This window comes from Rattus norvegicus, chromosome 2 (genome assembly GCF_021556685.1).
Source record: "Rattus norvegicus strain SHRSP/BbbUtx chromosome 2, alternate assembly SHRSP_T2T, whole genome shotgun sequence".
NCBI lineage: Eukaryota > Metazoa > Chordata > Mammalia > Rodentia > Muridae > Rattus > Rattus norvegicus.
The window spans coordinates 182,805,340-182,822,981 of NC_141535.1; the positions used below are offsets into that span (position 1 = coordinate 182,805,340).

At 43.8% G+C, this 17,642-nt stretch overlaps 1 pseudogene across 2 annotated transcripts in view; it reads left to right on the forward strand.

Annotated features, from left to right (window-relative positions):
• The first annotated feature begins 5,109 nt into the window (after positions 1 to 5,109).
• Positions 5,110 to 17,642, forward strand: part of LOC147996394 (MLV-related proviral Env polyprotein pseudogene) — a 64,121-nt pseudogene continuing 51,588 nt past the window's right edge. Inside the window, exons 1-2 of one of the 2 annotated variants that reach the window (XR_015676477.1) lie at positions 5,110 to 5,531; positions 6,671 to 6,829. The product of XR_015676477.1 is annotated as an MLV-related proviral Env polyprotein pseudogene, transcript variant X3 (transcript). Of the gene's footprint in view, positions 5,532 to 6,443; positions 6,830 to 17,642 lie in introns of those variants that run through there. The other variant, XR_015676476.1, reaches the window with a different exon arrangement.

The window sequence follows — 17,642 nt, forward strand, 5'->3', positions numbered from 1 at the left end:
GCTGATACACGTCCACTTCTGCTATTACAAAATCTAACAAACATCTGACTTTCCTTCAGACAGAGCTGTGGCTTCATCACCATCTTGGTTGGGGACAGTCTCCTGCGTGACTGCCATCTTTATTGTGGGCAGATAAGGTTTACCTATGCTATTGCTTCAGCACCATCTTAGCTAAGGCAGGTCAAGTGACTGGTTGTAGCTTCAGTGCCAACTTAGTTAATAACAGTCCCATGACCATCTACCATATTTGCTTTAGGCCATTACTAAAACACTGCCTCCACACCTTAGAACAATCTTAGAGTCTCTAATTTCTATCCTGACTTGGTAAATCATTATTTAATATTGATTTTAAGATTTACAACAGTGAAAAGTTAAAGATCACTGCCTTGATTGTATAACTTAGATATGCTTAATAGATATTAGCTCTCAATTATCTTTTCAGAAATCTGATAAATGTAACCTCACATGTTTAATGTTATTAGGACAGAAAATCCCAAAATATAACAGTTACAATTCCCCCACCCTTACCCACCAAGGTCTCTGAGAAGAAATAGGCACAGTAACAAGACTGCCTAGATTGTGGTATGATAACCACTGAGAAACAGTGCTCCATTTCCTTGCTGCTGCCAGAGCTCACCCTACACTGCTGTCAAACTGAGGATACCCAGAGAGTTAAATGTCTCATATTGCCTAGGACAAGATGAGTCATCTTTCCAAAGTAACTACTCCACAGGAAAAAAGGTTCTCCTTTTCTGGACCTAATGACCACACTGACTCTGTCTGAGTTGTGATGGAGACCACAGGGACCTGGGAAAACTGTCTAGGTAAAAGACTATTGGCCAACCTCTGTCATTTTAAATAATGACATCTAGATTATAATTTATTTTCCCTAATTTCTGACTATATTTGTAGCTAAACTAACTAGAGTTAGAAAACAGACCTCTAGTTCCTTACCCAGAGGTAATCCACTACCTTATTATCTCAGTAGTCAATTCGTTAACTTGAAGACTACCGGATCTCTTCTCAAAAACAGACAAGTTTGTCTAACTCCCAGGCTTCAGGATAAAAGATACACAAGTTCAGATATAACGTTTCACAGATATAACCTTCTGTTTCTTCATTTCCTAAACTCACTTTCCAGTGACTAAATGCTTCATATTTCCTCTGCCTGTTATGCCACTGTCCAATCATGAACCAAGAAAAATCTTATAAATTAGCCTAATCCTAATAAAACATCCCACTATACAATTCAACTTTTATATCACAAATTCAAATTTAAGTTTCCTTTGATTGTCTTTAAACTATAGACTTAAAGGTTTTCTCATGCTAAACTATATGATCAATTATCATATTCACAAAGTTGTCAAATTTTCCAGGTTCCTTTAATTGTCTTTTCAATACATACTTCAAAATGTTTCTCATTATAATAAATTTATACTATATATATATATATATATATGTATATATATGTATATATATGTATATGTATGTATATATATATGTATGTATATATATATGTATGTATATATATATATTCCATCTTCTAGACAGAGGTAAAAGCCCTTCTTTCTCCTTCTCTTACAGGAAAGGTTTCCTAAGCTCATCTTAAAGACTGCTCACTCTGTTAACAAATGTATCTCTTTTGTACACTTATAAGCTCCAAGAAAAACAATAAGACCTCCTTCCCATGGACCAAACAGACTGCATCTAGATAAGTAACCTGTCAATCAATAACCTAAGTTCCCACTTGTGACCTATTCCAGAGGGTGGGATTCCTTTCCTGTTCCCTGGGATTAGAACTCCCCTCACACGAACCACTAAGACCTAAGGGTTTCAATACACCTAAGAAAAATTCTTTTCTCCCCAAAACACTTAACTTTATTCTCTACTATATATAATTGACTAGTACTACTATTACTAATACACACACACACACACACACACACACACACACACACACACACACACACACAATGTTTCAACATCTTGTCATGTCCAGGAATTCACTCAAAATCAACATCCATGACAGTTCCAAAGAAGCAACCCACATACTCCAACCTACTCTCACAAACACAGACACTTCTACTGGAACTGTTCCTTCTACCTACAGATGGTTCCACGGTTCCTTGATAGCAAGGAAACAGCCAACCCTGCTAAGATTGGATCAACATCAACATCCATATTTTCTTTGCTTTCCCAGAGAGACATCATCCCAAAGTCAGGAAGAAGTAGTGAAAGATCATGATGACCCTATTCCTGTTCCATCATAGTCTCTATCAAATTCTTCCTTTAATTTTAAATTAATCCATGATGAAGGAATTTTAGCATTCCTCCTAGGCTCCACCCAACAGTTACCTGGCAACATCCAGATAGGCATGACTCACTATAAAATAATCTGTTTGTCCCCTCCTTACTCTCTTATTCTCTCTTACTCTTACTCTACATGATCCTATAAGCCTTTCTCTGTCTCTCTTTCTACTTCCCCATCCCCCCTTTTCTCCGTGTGTTCCTGGGTGGCAACTCTGATCCTTTTTTTCTCTCCCCTTCTCTTCCTCCTTCTCGGACTCACACAATCTCTCTCTATATATATATGTATGTCTGTCTTTTTCTGCCTCAACTCCCTTCTCTTCCCTACAAAAATCCCCTTAAAAAGCTCTAAATAAACTTTATTCAATACTAAAGTTATAATAAACTGTGTGTGTGGTATTTCTATATCCATCTATTTACTGGTCTATCATATATCTATATTATATGATCTAAACTATAAATAAACTATATAGTAAACTATATTCTATATAACAGCTGGTACCCCCAGGGAGAGGGATGCCTCAAAATGAGCCTGACAGTGTACCCCTCCCACGCATACCTAGTTCTAATAAACATATCCTGGCTCTCTTTTCATAAAATAAAAGAGTTATAATATCAAACTATCAATGAGTTTCAAAAATTTCTACATTCTGATTTCAAATATGTTTTATGAACTGGGGACTATAGAGAATGAACAGAATATAAGTCTCTCGGTAAAGAGAAAGCTGATATATGAGAAAAATTTAAGGGTGTGGTCCAGCTACCAACAATGGCTAAAGCCAGTACTTACTTACTCCACAAGGTTTGAAGTCTCAGGTGTTCTCCTTCTTCAGTATATGCTGGAACTCTGAAGAAGTAGGCTCTAACACCTATGAAAATTGGGCTTGCTAGTAAGATGAAAGCAAGCAGGCAAAGACACAAAGCTTCCTTCTTCCATGTGCTTATATAGACCTCCAGCAGAAGGTGTGGCCCAGTCTTCTAGTCTCAAAATCTGGATTAAAGGTGTGTAATTTTCTGACTCAGGACTCAGATTAAAGGTGTGTTTTCCTACCCAAAGAGACTCTATTTGAAATGGCTCTATGTACTTCAACTTAGAGGGAAAAAGTTATGGATGCCTTCTAGCTTTTGACTTGACTTAATGCCAGAGTTAGTCCAGATGGGAATAGGAATAGTCATCACCAGTGTACTTTCTGAACTGTGGTCAGTCATAAATGAAGGTTCATGACATTTTCTGCAAAGCTACTATTTACTCTTGTGCTTGTCTTACACTAATTCCTGCCACAAACATCATCAGAGAAGGGTTCTTAACTTGTCAGAAGTCTGAGTGTTCACAAAATGGAAGAGCTCATATATTTGGGCAGAAAGCAGAGCCCCAAACCTCTGAAGGTGGCTTTCTTCTATCCTGTGTTTAGTCCAATCAAATCCACAGACCTTGTGGTGAGTCCCCAAAATTTGACTGGGGGTCTTGTAATTCTCCATCAAGAAATTCTCCTTAAAAATCCTTTCCCAGGGGTGAATTGTGGCTCCCGGAAAAGGCGGTGCAGGTCCTCCTGGTTGCTGCCCTCACGGAGAGCTCAAAAACAACACCCCACGAACAAACTTGAGCCCCCGGGACCACAGGTAAGACCAACTTTTCTGCACCAAGTGACCTGCCTGGTGAACTCAGGACACAGGCCCACAGGAATAGCTGAAGACCTGTAGACAGCAAAAACTACATGCCCGAAAGGAGAACACTCTGTTCCCATAACTGGCTGAAAGAAAAGAGGAAAACAGGTCTACAGCACTCCTGACACACAGGCCTATAGGACAGTATACCACTGTCAGAAATAGCAGAACAAAGAACACCAGAGATAACCAAAGCAAACAGTAAATATACAAACACATGAGAAAAGCAAGACCTAGATTTAAAATCATATTTGATCATGATGCTAGAGGACTTCAAGAAAGACATGAAGAACTCCCTTAGAGAAACACAGGAAAACATTAATAAACAAGTAGAAGCCTACAGAGAGGAATCGCAAAAATCCCTGAAAGAATTCCAGGAAAACATATATAAACAAGTAGAAGCCCATAGAGAGGAGTCACAAAAATCCCTCAAAGAATTCCAGGAAAACACAAACAAACAATTGAAGGAATTAAAAATGGAAATAGAAGCAATCAAGAAAGAACACATGGAAACAACCCTGGATATAGAAAACCAAAAAAAGAGACAAGGAGGTGTAGATACGAGCTTCACCAACAGAATATAAGAGATGGAAGAGAGAATCTCAGGAGCAGAAGATTCCATAGAAATCATTGACTCAACTGTCAAAGATAATGTAAAGTGGAAAAAGCTACTGGTCCAAAACATACGGGAAATCCAGGACTCAATGAGAAGATCAAACCTAAGGATAATAGGTATAGAAGAGAGTGAAGACTCCCAGCTCAAAAGACCAGTAAATATCTTCAACAAAATCATAGAAAAAAACTTCCCTAACCTAAAGAAAGAAATGCCCATAAGCATACAAGAAACCTACAGAACTCCAAATAGATTGGACCAGAAAAGAAACTCCTCCAGTTGAAAGACCCCAGCTTAGCAGCAGTAACGCCATTTTGCAAGGCTGTACTTAAGATGACTGGTTCAGGGAAAGGTTAGAACACTGAGTACACAGCGGCTGCCAAGCAGGATGTGTTTGGTTGAAGGCCTGGCAACAGGACGACTTCGGTTGAGCACCTGACAATGAAAAAAAAGCCCCGGGAGAGGTCCCACACCCTGGTGAGGGGCTGAGTCAGTTGTTATGTTCCAAGAAGTTAGCTAAGAAACTTGCCCCCGGGCTGAACCCTTGGGGGGCCGAGTCAGCCGTTATGTTTCAGGAAGGTAGCTAGGAAACTTGCCCCCGGGCTAAACCCTTGCCATATTAGAATCCACCAATTATATCCCTGTAACCATGCATCTGCTTCTGTATGCTTGCTTCTTCTCCCCCAAATCCTATAAAAGCCCATCCTTGGTTCCGTGGGGCGCGCCAGTCCCCCGAGCGACTGAAGCGCCCGCAGGTGCCTGTGCCTGTGTATCCCGACAATAAACCAAATCCTCTTGCTGATTGCATCCTGTGGTGTCTCGGTCTGGTCTTTGGAGTTGGAGGGTCTCCATCCTGAGGGAAAGTTCTCCCTGAGAGCTTTTCATTTGGTGCGTTGGCCGGGAAAGGAGATCCTCCACCCAGGGACCACCGACCACCCACTGGGAGGTAAGCCGGCCGGCGTCTGTCTGTCTGTCTGATTTTGTCTCGTTCTGCCTTATTCTGTCTGTTCTGTGAGCGCTCAGCCAGGTCTGTTCTGTGAGCGCTCAGCCAGGTCTGTTCTGTGAGCGCTCAGCCAGGTTGTTTGGAATTTGGGCTTTTCGGGGCCCAATCTGGGACTCTGGTTAGAGGAGAAGGATCCGGACTAACGGCACCTCTGTCTGTATTTTTGGCTTTCAGAGGGCCCCGGACCTTTGCCACCTCCATCTGACTTTTTGCTTTCAGTTTGGTACCAAAGCCGTGCAGCACGCCTGTCTGTTGTTTGTTTGACTGTTGGTGTTGTTTGTTTTCTCTGTGTTCTAATCTTCCTTAGAACTAATATGGGACAGTCCCTAACAATGCCCCTAAGTCTCACTCTTGATCATTAGAAAGACGTGCACGACCGGACACACAACCAGTCCGTCGAGGTTAAAAAAAAAGGAAAATGGCAGACTCTCTGCACATCCGAGTGGCCCACTTTCGGAGCGGGATGGCCAGTGAATGGCACATTTAATAAGATCATTATTTTACAGGTTAAAGATCGGGTCGTCCACGGACATCCTGACCAGGTTTCTTATATTATCACTTGAGAGAGTCTCGCCTTAAACCCCCCCCCCCGGGCGGAACCCTTCGTGGACCCGAATTGGCCTCCCCTCAACCCCCAGCCTGTCCCCTCAGCCCCGCCCGGTCCGCCGGCCACGTCTTCCTCTCTCTACCTTTGTGAAATCAGAGCCTTTTAAGAAACCTGTCCTCCAGGCAGACCCAAACTCCCCTCTCATAGATCTTCTCTCTGACAGGCCCGGCTGAAACGGAGGAGGCAGAGCCGCCAGCCAGATCAGTTGCCGGGCCACAGTCTGATAAGGGTTTCTCCCCTGTCGCAGGGAGATTGTGCAATAAGCGCGAGGTGATGCCAGATTCAACCTCCCAGGCTTTCCCACTTAGACAGGGAACCGGTGGCCAGACCCAATACTGGCCATTTTCAGCAGCTGACATTTACAATTGGAAACAACACAACCCTTCTTTCTCCAAAGATCCGGTGGCACTCACCGACCTAATAGAATCTGTTTTACTTACCCACCAGCCTACTTGGTTGGGATGACTGCCAACAGCTCTTACAGGCCCTCTTAACCTCAGAAAAAAAAAAAAAAAAACAAAAAAAACAAAAAAAACAAAGAGTGTTCCTAGAGGCCAGAAAGCATGTTCTGGGAGATGATGGGCGTCCCACCCAGCTCCCTGAGGACCAAACTGGGATTTTAATACAGCTGAAGGTAAGGGACACCTACGCCTTTATCGCCAGTTGCTTCTAGCGGGTCTCCGAGGGGCTATACGACGCCCTACTAATTTGGCTCAGGTAAAACAGGTATTACAGGAAGCAGGGGAAACTCCCTCCGCCTTTCTAGAGAGACTTAAGGAGGCCTACCGTATGTACACTCCCTATGACCCACATGACCCAGGACAAATGACGAGTGTCTCTATGTCCTTCATCTGGCAGGCTGCTCCAGATATCAGGACTAAGTTACAGAGGTTAGAAAATTTGCAGGGCTATACATTACAGGATTTACTTAAAGAAGCTGAAAAGATTTTTAATAAGAGAGAGATAAAAAACAAAAAACAAAAAATTGAGTCGAATCTTGGCCGCCGTAGTACAGGGCCAAGAAAGGAAGGGAGATAGGGGGGAGCTCGAAAGGGGCTGAAGCTGGATAAAGATCTATGTGCCTATTACAAAGAGAAAGGGCACTGGGCCAGAGAGTGCCCCAAGAACCCTGGCGGACCCCGAAAGCCTCGACCACGAACCTCCCTCTTGGCTCTAGATAAAGATTAGGGAGGTCATGGCCAGGAGCCCCCCCCCTGAGCCCAGGGTAACGCTTAAAGTTGGGGGGCAGCCGGTTATTTTCCTGGTAGACACAGGAGCCCAGCATTCAGTCCTCACCCAAGCTTCAGGACAACTCAGCGACCGGACGGCCTGGGTACAAAGAGCTACTGGTGAGAAACAATACCGATGGACTACGGACCGCCGGGTTCAGCTGGCTACCGGTAAGGTGACCCATTCCTTCTTACATGTTCCGGACTGCCTGTACCCTCTGCTGGGCCGTGACCTGCTCACCAAACTAAATTCATTTTGAGGAAGGAGGGGCCCAAATAACTGGCCCCCACGGAACTCCCCTTCAAGTTCTAACCCTACAACTAGAAGATGAATATAGACTATATGAACCGGGACAGGACAAGCCACAATCCCTAGAAATAGACACTTGGGTCACGAATTTTCGTGACTGGTGGGATGGGGTTGGCGCTCCAACAGCCCCCCTTAATTATACAGTTAAAGGCCACTACAACTCCAGTCTCCATAAAACAATACCCCCTGCCACATAAAGCTTATCAAGGTATAAGGCTTCACATTACGAGGCTTCTAGATCAAGGCATCCTAGTCCCCTGCCAGTCGCCTTGGAATATGCCTCTTCTGCCTGTTAAGAAACCCGGCACTGGAGCTTATAGGCCAATACAAGACTTGAGAAAGGTCAACAAGAGGATAGAAGATATTCATCCGACTGTTCCAAACCCTTACAATTTGCTCAGTAACGGTTCATCGATGAGAAACAGGGGTATGCTAAAGGGGTCCTAACACAAAGGTTGGGACCCTGGAAACGCCCTGTGGCCTACCTGTCTAAGAAATTGGACCCTGTGGCCTCCGGCTGGCCACCGTGCCTAAGGATGGTGGCTGCTATTGCTGTCCTGATCAAGGATGCTGGAAAATTGACTTTGGGACAGCCACTCACCATCCTAGCACCCCACGCAGTGGAGGCCTTGGTAAAGCAGCCCCCAGACCGCTGGCTCTCTAATTCTCACACCAAGCCTTGTTACTGGATGCAGAACGGGTTCAGTTTGGGCCCGTAGTCGCCCTCAATCCTGCCACCTTGCTTCCTCTACCAGAGGAGACAGAACAGCATGACTGCCTACAAATCCTCGCAGAAGTACATGGAACCAGGCCGGACCTATCGGACCAGCCTCTTCAGAATGCTGACCACACATGGTACACGGATGACAACAGCTTCTTGGCAGAGGGAGAGTGAAAGGCTAGAGCTGCGGTCACTACGGAGGACAAAGTGATTTGGGCGAAAGCCCTGCCTGCTGGTACCTCCGCACAATGGGCTGAACTCATCGCCTTGACTCAGGCGCTCAAGATGACAAAAGGTAAGAGGCTAAATATATATATACAGACAGCCGTTATGCCTTTGCCACGGCACACATCCACGGGGAGATCTACCGGAGGCGGGGGCTGCTCACATCTGAGGGTAAAGATATGGCTAAAATTCTGGCCCTCTTAGAAGCCCTATTCTTGCCCAAAAGACTGAGTATTATACATTGTCCAGGACACCAGAAAGGGCACAACCCAGAGGCACAAAGAAACCGGCTGGCCAATGCCACGGCTCGAGAAGCGGCCATGAACAAACAAATCTTGCCCTTAAATAGCCCAGACCAACCCACGCCCCCACCAGTGGGACAAACCAGTTGGGTTTATGCCCATGAGGACATAGAGCTCCTAAAAAAATGGGTGCCATCTACCACCCTCAACTAAAACAGTGGGTCTACAAAGGACTTTTGAATTGATCTCCTTTTTACATAAATTAACCCATTTGGGGTTTAAGAAGATGAAAACCTTACTAGATCGGGAAGAGATAAATCTGTGGGTTTTTTTTGAATTGGGACAAAGCGATACAAAAGGTGACTGAGAGTTACAAAGCGTGCGCTCAGGTTAACCCAGGAAGGACCATGATTGGACAAGGAGTTCGTCCTAGGGGACACTGTCCCGACATCCATTGAGAAATTGATTTTACTAAAATTAAACCAGATATATATGGATACAAGTATCTCCTAGTGTTTGTAGACACCTTCTCAGGATGGGTCGAAGCCTTCCCCACAAAACACGAGACTACAAAAATGGTCACCAAGAAGCTCCTCGAGGAAATCTTTCCCAGGTATGACATGCCTCAAGCGTTGGGGTCGGACAACGGGCCTGCTTTCGTCTCCCAAGTAAGTCAGTTGGTGGCCAAATTGCTGGGGATTGATTAGAAATTACATTGTGCCTATAGACCCCAGAGTTCAGGTCAGGTAGAACACATAAATAGAACAATTAAGGAGACTTTATCCAAACTTATGCTTGCAACTGGCTCAAAGGATTGGGTGGCCCTCCTTCCCCTAGTTCTATATCAGGCCTGGAATACCCCGGGCCCCCATGGTCTAAATTCTTTTGAAATAATATATAGAACACCACCCCCATTTGTCCATTTCTTTGATTCAAACATTGCTGATTTTGCTGACAGCCCTTCTCTGAGGGCCCATTTACAGGCCCTACAGATTGTGCAGAGAGACGTCTGGAGACCTTTGGCCGCTGCTTACCAGGACAAGCTTGAGCATCCGGTGGTGCCACACCCGTTCCAGATTGGAGACACCATGTGGGTGCGCAGATACCAGACCAAGAATCTCGAGCCACGGTGGAAAGGACCCTACACCGTCCTCCTTAGATCCACGCACCACACGTCAAGGCAGTCTGGTCTGAGGAATTGACTAATCACAACACTACACCCCAGACATGGAGAGTTCAGCGCACTCCAAACCCCTTAAAGTTAAAACTCCTACGTGGCTCCTCCTAGCCCTTTTGTGGCCTAGAGTCAGTGAGGAAATAAGCCCCCACCAGACAGAAATTTCTTGACCAAGTCGAGTGAAAGATTTCACTCAAAGTTAACAAAAAAAAATGGGGGAATGAAAGACCCCAGCTTAGCAGCAGTAACGCCATTTTGCAAGGCTGTACTTAAGATGACTGGTTCAGGGAAAGGTTAGAACACTGAGTACACAGCGGCTGCCAAGCAGGATGTGTTTGGTTGAAGGCCTGGCAACAGGACGACTTCGGTTGAGCACCTGACAATGAAAAAAAAGCCCCGGGAGAGGTCCCACACCCTGGTGGGGGGCCGAGTCAGTCGTTATGTTCCAAGAAGGTAGCTAAGAAACTTGCCCCCGGGCTGAACCCTTGGGGGGCCGAGTCAGTCCTTATGTTTCAGGAAGGTAGCTAGGAAACTTGCCCCCGGGCTAAACCCTTGCCATATTAGAATCCACCAATTATATCCCTGTAACCATGCATCTGCTTCTGTATGCTTGCTTCTTCTCCCCCAAATCCTATAAAAGCCCATCCTTGGTTCCGTGGGGCGCGCCAGTCCCCCGAGCGACTGAAGCGCCCGCAGGTGCCTGTGCCTGTGTATCCCGACAATAAACCAAATCCTCTTGCTGATTGCATCCTGTGATGTCTCGGTCTGGTCTTTGGAGTTGGAGGGTCTCCATCCCGAGGGAAAGTTCTCCCTGAGAGCTTTTCACAGTCACATAATAGTCAAAACACCAATGCACAAAATAAAGAAAGAATATTAAAAGAAGTAAGGGAAAAAGGTCAAGTATCATATAAAGGCAGACCTATCAGAATCACACAAGATTTCTCATCAGAGATTATGAAAGCCAGAAGATCCTGGACAGATGTCATACAGACCCTAAGAGAACACAAATGCCAGCCCAGGTTACTGTATCATGCAAAACACTCAATTAACATAGATGGAGAAACCAAGATATTCCATGACAAAACCAAATTTTCACAATATCTTTCTACAAATCCCATACACAGGATAATAAATGGTAAAGGCCAACACAGGGAGGCAAGCTACACCCTCGAAAAAGCAAGAAACTAATCATCTTGGAAAAAAAACAAAGAGAAGAAAAGCACACAAACATAATCTCACATTCAAATACAAGTATAACAGGAAGCAACAATCACTATTCCTTAATATCTCTCAATATCAATGGTCACAACTCCCCCCAAAAAAAGACATAGATTAACAAACTGGATATGCAATGAGGATCCTGCATTCTGCTGCCTACAGGAAACAGACCACCTCAGAGACAAAGACAGACACTACCTCAGAGTGAAAGGCTGGAAAACAACTTTCCAAGCAAGTGGTCAGAAGAAGCAAGCTGGAGTAGCCATTCTCATAACAAATAAAATCAATTTTCAACCAAAAGTCATCAAAAAAGATAAGGAAGGACACTTCATGTTCATCAAAGGAAAAATCCACCAAGATGAACTCTCAATCCTAAATATCTATGCCCCAGATATAAGGGCACCTACATATGTAAAAGAAACCTTACTAAAGCTCAAAACACACATTGCACCTCACACAATAATAGCAGGAGATTTCAACATCCCACTCTCATCAATACACAGATCATGGAAACAGAAATTAAACAGGGACATAGACAGACTAAGAGAAATCATGAACCAAATGCACTTAACAGATATTTATAGAACATTCTATCCTAAAGCAGAAGGATATACATTCTTCTCAGCAACTCATGGTACTTTCTCCAAAATAGACCATATAATTGGTCAAAAAATGGGCCTCAACAGGTACAGAAAGATAACAATAATCCCATGTGTGCTATCAGACCACCACCCCCTAAAGCTGGTCTTCAATAAAAATAAAGGAAGTACGCTCACAAATACATGGAAGTTGAACAATGCTCTACTCAATGATAACCTGGTCAAGGAAGAAATAAAGAAAGAAATTTAAGACTTCATAGATTTTAATGAAAATAAAGGTACAACATACCCAAACTTATGGGACACAATGAAAGCTGTGCTAAGAGGAAAACTCATAGCTCTGAGTGCCTACAGAAAGAAACGGGAGAGAGCATATGTCACCAGCTTGACAGCACACCTAAAAGCTCTAGAACAAAAAGAGGCAAATACACCCAGGAGGAGTAGAAGGCGGGAAATAATCAAACTCAGAGCTGATATCAACCAAGTACCGAATCTTTAGGAAATGTATAATTTCCTAGACAGATAACAGGTACCACAGTTAAAACAGGAACAGATAAACCATTTCAACAACCCCATAACTCCTAACGAAATAGAAGTAGTTATTAAAAGTCTCCCAACCAAAAACAGCCTAGGTCCAGGTGGGTTTAGTGCAGAATTCTATATTCATAGAAGACCTCGTACCAATATTATCCATACTATTCCACAAAATTGAAACAGATGGAGCACTACCGAATTCCTTCTATGAAGCCACAATTACTCTTGTACCTAAACCACACAAAGACCCAACAAAGAAAGAGAACTTCAGACCAATTTCCCTTATGAATATCGACGCAAAAGTACTCAATAAAATTCTGGCAAACTGAATCCAAGAGCACATCAAAACAATCATCCACCATAATTAAGTAGGCTTCATCCCAGGCATGCAGGGATGGTTTAATATATGGAAAACCATCAACGTGATCCATTATATAAACAAATGGAAAGAACAAAACCACATGATCATTTCATTAGATGCTGAGAAAGCATATGACAAAATTCAACACCCCTTCATGATAAAAGTCCTGGAAAGAATAGGAATCCAAGGCCCATACCTAAACATAGTAAAAGCCATATATAGCAAAGCGGTCACTAACATTAAACTAAATGGAGAGAAACTTGAAGCAATCCCACTAAAATCAGGGACTAGACAAGACTGCCCACTCTCTCCCTACTTATTAAATATAGTTCTTGAAGTTCTAGCCAGAGCAATCAGACAACAAAAGGAGATCAAGGGGATACAGATTGGAAAAGAAAAAGTCAAAATTTCACTATTTTCAGATGATATGATAGTATATTTAAGTGATCCCAAAAGTTCCACCAGAGAACTAGTAAACCTGATAAACAACTTCAGCAAAGTGGCTGGGTATAAAATTAACTCAAATAAATGAGTAGCCTTCCTCTACACAAAAGAGAAACAAGCCGAGATGAAATTAGGGAAACGACACCCTTCATAATAGTCCCAAATAATATAAAATATCTCTGTGTGACTTTAACCAAGCAAATAAAAGATCTGTACTATAAGAACTTCAAGCCTCTGAAGAAAGAAGTTGAAGAAGACCTCAGAAGACCTCTGATGATGCCATGTAGTCTTGGTTTCCGTTGCTTGGGTTCCTGCACTTGCCTCTCGCCATCAGATTATCTCTGGTTACCTTGTTCTGCTATTTCTGACAGTGGCTAGACGGTCCTATAGGCCTGTGTGTCAGGAGTGCTGTAAACCTGTTTTCCTGTTTTCTTTCAGCCAATTATGGGAACAGAGTGTTCTGCTTTCGGGCGTGTAGTCTTTCCTGTCTACTGGTCTTCAGCTGTTCCTGTGGGCCTGTGTCCTGAGTCCACCAGGCAGGTCACTTGGAGCAGAAAAGTTGTTCTTACCTGTGGTCCCACAGCTCAAGTTGCTCGTGGGGGGCTGCTTCTGACCTCTCCATGAGGGCGGCAACCAGCAGGGCCTGTGCCACCTTTTCCCAGGGCCCCCATGCACCGGGTTCCCAGATGGCGTTAGGTGTTTTCCTCTGGGGTCAGAAATATGGGCAGAGTGTAGCCTCTTCTGGCTTCCCATGTGTGTCTCCCCCTCTGAAGGTTTAGTTCTCCCTCCCTGGGGATTTGGGTGCAGAGAACTGTTGACCAGTACCTTCAGCTCCTGGTGGTGTCTGCACTGTGGGGGATCTGCTGTTCGAGTGCCCTGCCCCTGTCTTCTGGTTCCCAGAGGCCGTATATAGTTTCTTCTTGGGCCAGGGATGTGTGCAGGGGTGGGCACTATTGGTGGTCTCTCCCACTCTGCAGTCTCAGGAGTGTCCACCTGTCCTGGAGATGAACTCCCTCTCCAAAAAAATATATCTTATCTAGGTGGGCAATTATATCTTATTAGTTGGACAAGAGGTTATTTTCTTGTATGTTCTTTCATGTGGCAATTTAATTGAGTTGGAGAGAGTGTGTGGTGGCTGGAGACACTGGGTCCACCACAGAATTTGGATGTGTATGTCTGGCATGGTGGCAACCCACCTTGGGAACTAGATGGTTTAGGGAGACTGTTGCCAGGCTCACAGAGTAGCCACTGACAGTGTGATATGGGATGGAGCCTAGCGGGTGAGACGCTTTGTTGACTGAGATGAAAATATCCCATAAATGCCATGTACAAAGAACTCAAGAAGTTAGACCATGGGGAGACAAATAACCCTATTGGAAAATGGGGTTCAGAGCTAAACAAAGAATTCACAGCTGAGAAATGCCGAATTGCTGACAAACATCTAAAGAAATGTTCAACATCTTTAGTCATAAGGGAAATGCAAATCAAAACAACCCTGAGATTTCACCTCACACCAGTGAGAATGGCTAAGATCAAAAACTCAGGTGACAGCAAATGCTGGTGAGGATGTGGAGAAAGAGGAACACTCCTCCATTGTTGGTGGGATTGCAGACTGGTACAACCATTCTGGAAATCAGTCTGGAGGTTCCTCAGAAAATTGGACATCGCACTACCTGAGGACCCAGCTTTATCTCTCTTGGGCATATACCCAAAAGATGCTCCAACATATAACAAAGACACGTGCTCCACTATGTTCATAGCAGCCTTACTTATAATAGCCAGAAGCTGGAAAGAACCCAGATGCCCTTCAACAGAGGAATGGACCCAGAAAATGTGGTACATCTACACAATGGAATACTACTCAGCTATCAAAAACAATGACTTTATGAAATTCATAGGCAAATGGACGGAATTGGAAAATATCATCCTGAGTGAGGTAACCCAATCACAGAAAAACAAACATGGTATGCACTCATTGATAAGTGGCTATTAGCCCAAATGCTTGAATTACCCTAGATGCACAGAACACATGAAACTCAAGAAGGATGACCAAAATGCGAATGCTTCACTCCTTCTTTAAAAGGGGAAAAAGAATACCCTTGGCAAGGAATAGGGAGGCAAAGATATAAAACAGAGGCAGAAGGAACACCCATTCAGAGCCTGCCCCACATGTGGCCCATACATATACAGCCACCCAATTCGACAAGATGGATGAAGCAAAGAAGTGTAGGCCAACAGGAACTGGATGTAGATCTCTCCTTAGAGACACAGCCAGAATACAGAAAATACATAGGCGAATGCCAGCAGCAAACCACTGAACTGAGAACGGGACCCTCATTGAAGGAATCAGAGAAAGTACTGGAAGAGCTTGAAGGGGCTTGAGACCCCATGTGAAAAACAATGCCAACCAACCAGAGCTTTCAGGGACTAAGCCACTACCCAAAGACTTTACATGGACTAACCCTGGGCTCCAATCTCATAGGTAGCAATGAAAACCCTAGTAAGAGCACCAGTAGAAGGGGAAGCCCTTGGTCCTGCCAAGACTGAACCCCAAGTGAAAGTGATTGTTGGGGGAAGGTGGTAATATGGGGAGGATGGGGATGGGAACACCCATAAAATCGGGGAGAGGGAGGGGTTAGGGCGATGTTGGCCTGGAAACTGGGAAAGGGAATAACACTCGAAATGTAAATAAGAAATAGTCAATTTAATAAAGGAAAAAAAAAGAAAGAAAAAAAAACTGTAAAAAAAAAAAAAAAAAAAAAAAAAAAAACTTCTACCTTTCATTTGAATTGAGAAGCACTCAGGATATTCCTAAACCACACCCTTCCCTGAATCTGGGAAAGGATTTCTAAGGAGGATTACCTGAGGTGGAATTTCAAGACCACCAACCAAATTGGGAGGAATCATCACAAGGTCTGTGGGTCTAAATGGAATAACACAGGAAAGAAGAAAACCACCTTCAGAGATTTGGGTCTCTGCTTCCTGCCCACTATAGAGGAACTCTTCCACCTGTCCTCCATTTTGTGAACACTCAGACTGCTGACAAGTTAAGGAAAACACTCCTTCCCTGATCATGTTTGTAGCAGGAATCCGTGTAAGACTAGCACAAGGGTGTAGAGACTGACATGGTCCCTTCATTTATGGAAGATTGACCACAGTAAGCAAAGTACACTGGAGATGGCTACTTCTATTCCCATCTTGACTAACTTTGGAATTGGGTAAAGTTCAAAACTGGAAGATGTCACTTTAATTTTTTTTCTTAAGTTGAGGTGTATAGACTCTTCGGGTAGAAAATCACGCACCTTTAATCCAGATCTTGAGACTAGAAGGCACTATTATCTGGGCTACACCTTCACCTGGAGGCTTATGTAAGCACATAGAGGAAGGAAGCTTTGTGTCTTTGCCTGCTTGCTCTCATCTTACTAGCAGGCCCATTTCTTCACTGGCATTAGAACCTACTACTTTAGGAGTCCAGCATATACTGAAGAACACCTGAGACTTCAAACCTTGTGGACTAAGTAAGTACTGGTGTTAGCCATTGTTGGATTAACTGGACCTCAGCCTATAAGTTTTTCTCATATATCCACTTTTTTTTATAGAGAGAGGAATAAATTCTGTATGTTCTCTACAGGACACTGACTAATACAATATTCTTGAAAAGAGAATGCATAACATTTCCAAAGCTCATCCAAAGTTCAATGAATTAACTGTTTTGCTTTATGAAAAGAGAGCCAGGATAAGTTTGTTAGAACCAGGTATGGTAAGGATGGGAGGGGTGCCCTGGCAGGCCCATGCTGAGGGGGAAGGGTAGTTGAGTAGGGATGAAATGGGAGTAGAGACAGAGGGTGGGGGAGATATGGACAGACAGACAGACAGAACAGGAAAGACCAGCCAAGAATTCCCAGAGAGAGAGGAGAAGGGGGAAGGGGAGAAAGGAAGAAAGAGATTAGGGAGTCAGGGAGAGTAAGAGAGAGTAAGAGCACTGGGGGCGGGGTGGGGGCGCAGGGGAAAACAGTCCCTTCATAGTAAGCCTGACTATTGATTGCCAGGTAGGTGGAGCCTAGATGGAATGCTACAATAACAAAAACTACAAAACTACTCTCTTACAATAAACACACACACACACACACACACACAGAGAGAGAGAGAGAGAGAGAGAGAGAGAGAGAGAGAGAGAGAGAGAGAGAGAGAGAGAGAGAGAAAGAGCAAGAGCAAGAGCAAGAGCGAGAGAGAGAATAGGGGCCTGGATTGTTTTCTCTAAAACTAATACTGAAGCCTAGACAGAAAATTTCAAAGAGACACAAGTTTTCAACATCATAGAAGGGGCAATTTAGGATAAATAAAAATGAAATCTAAAAAGTATCTCTAATTGTATCCTATAGGTTGA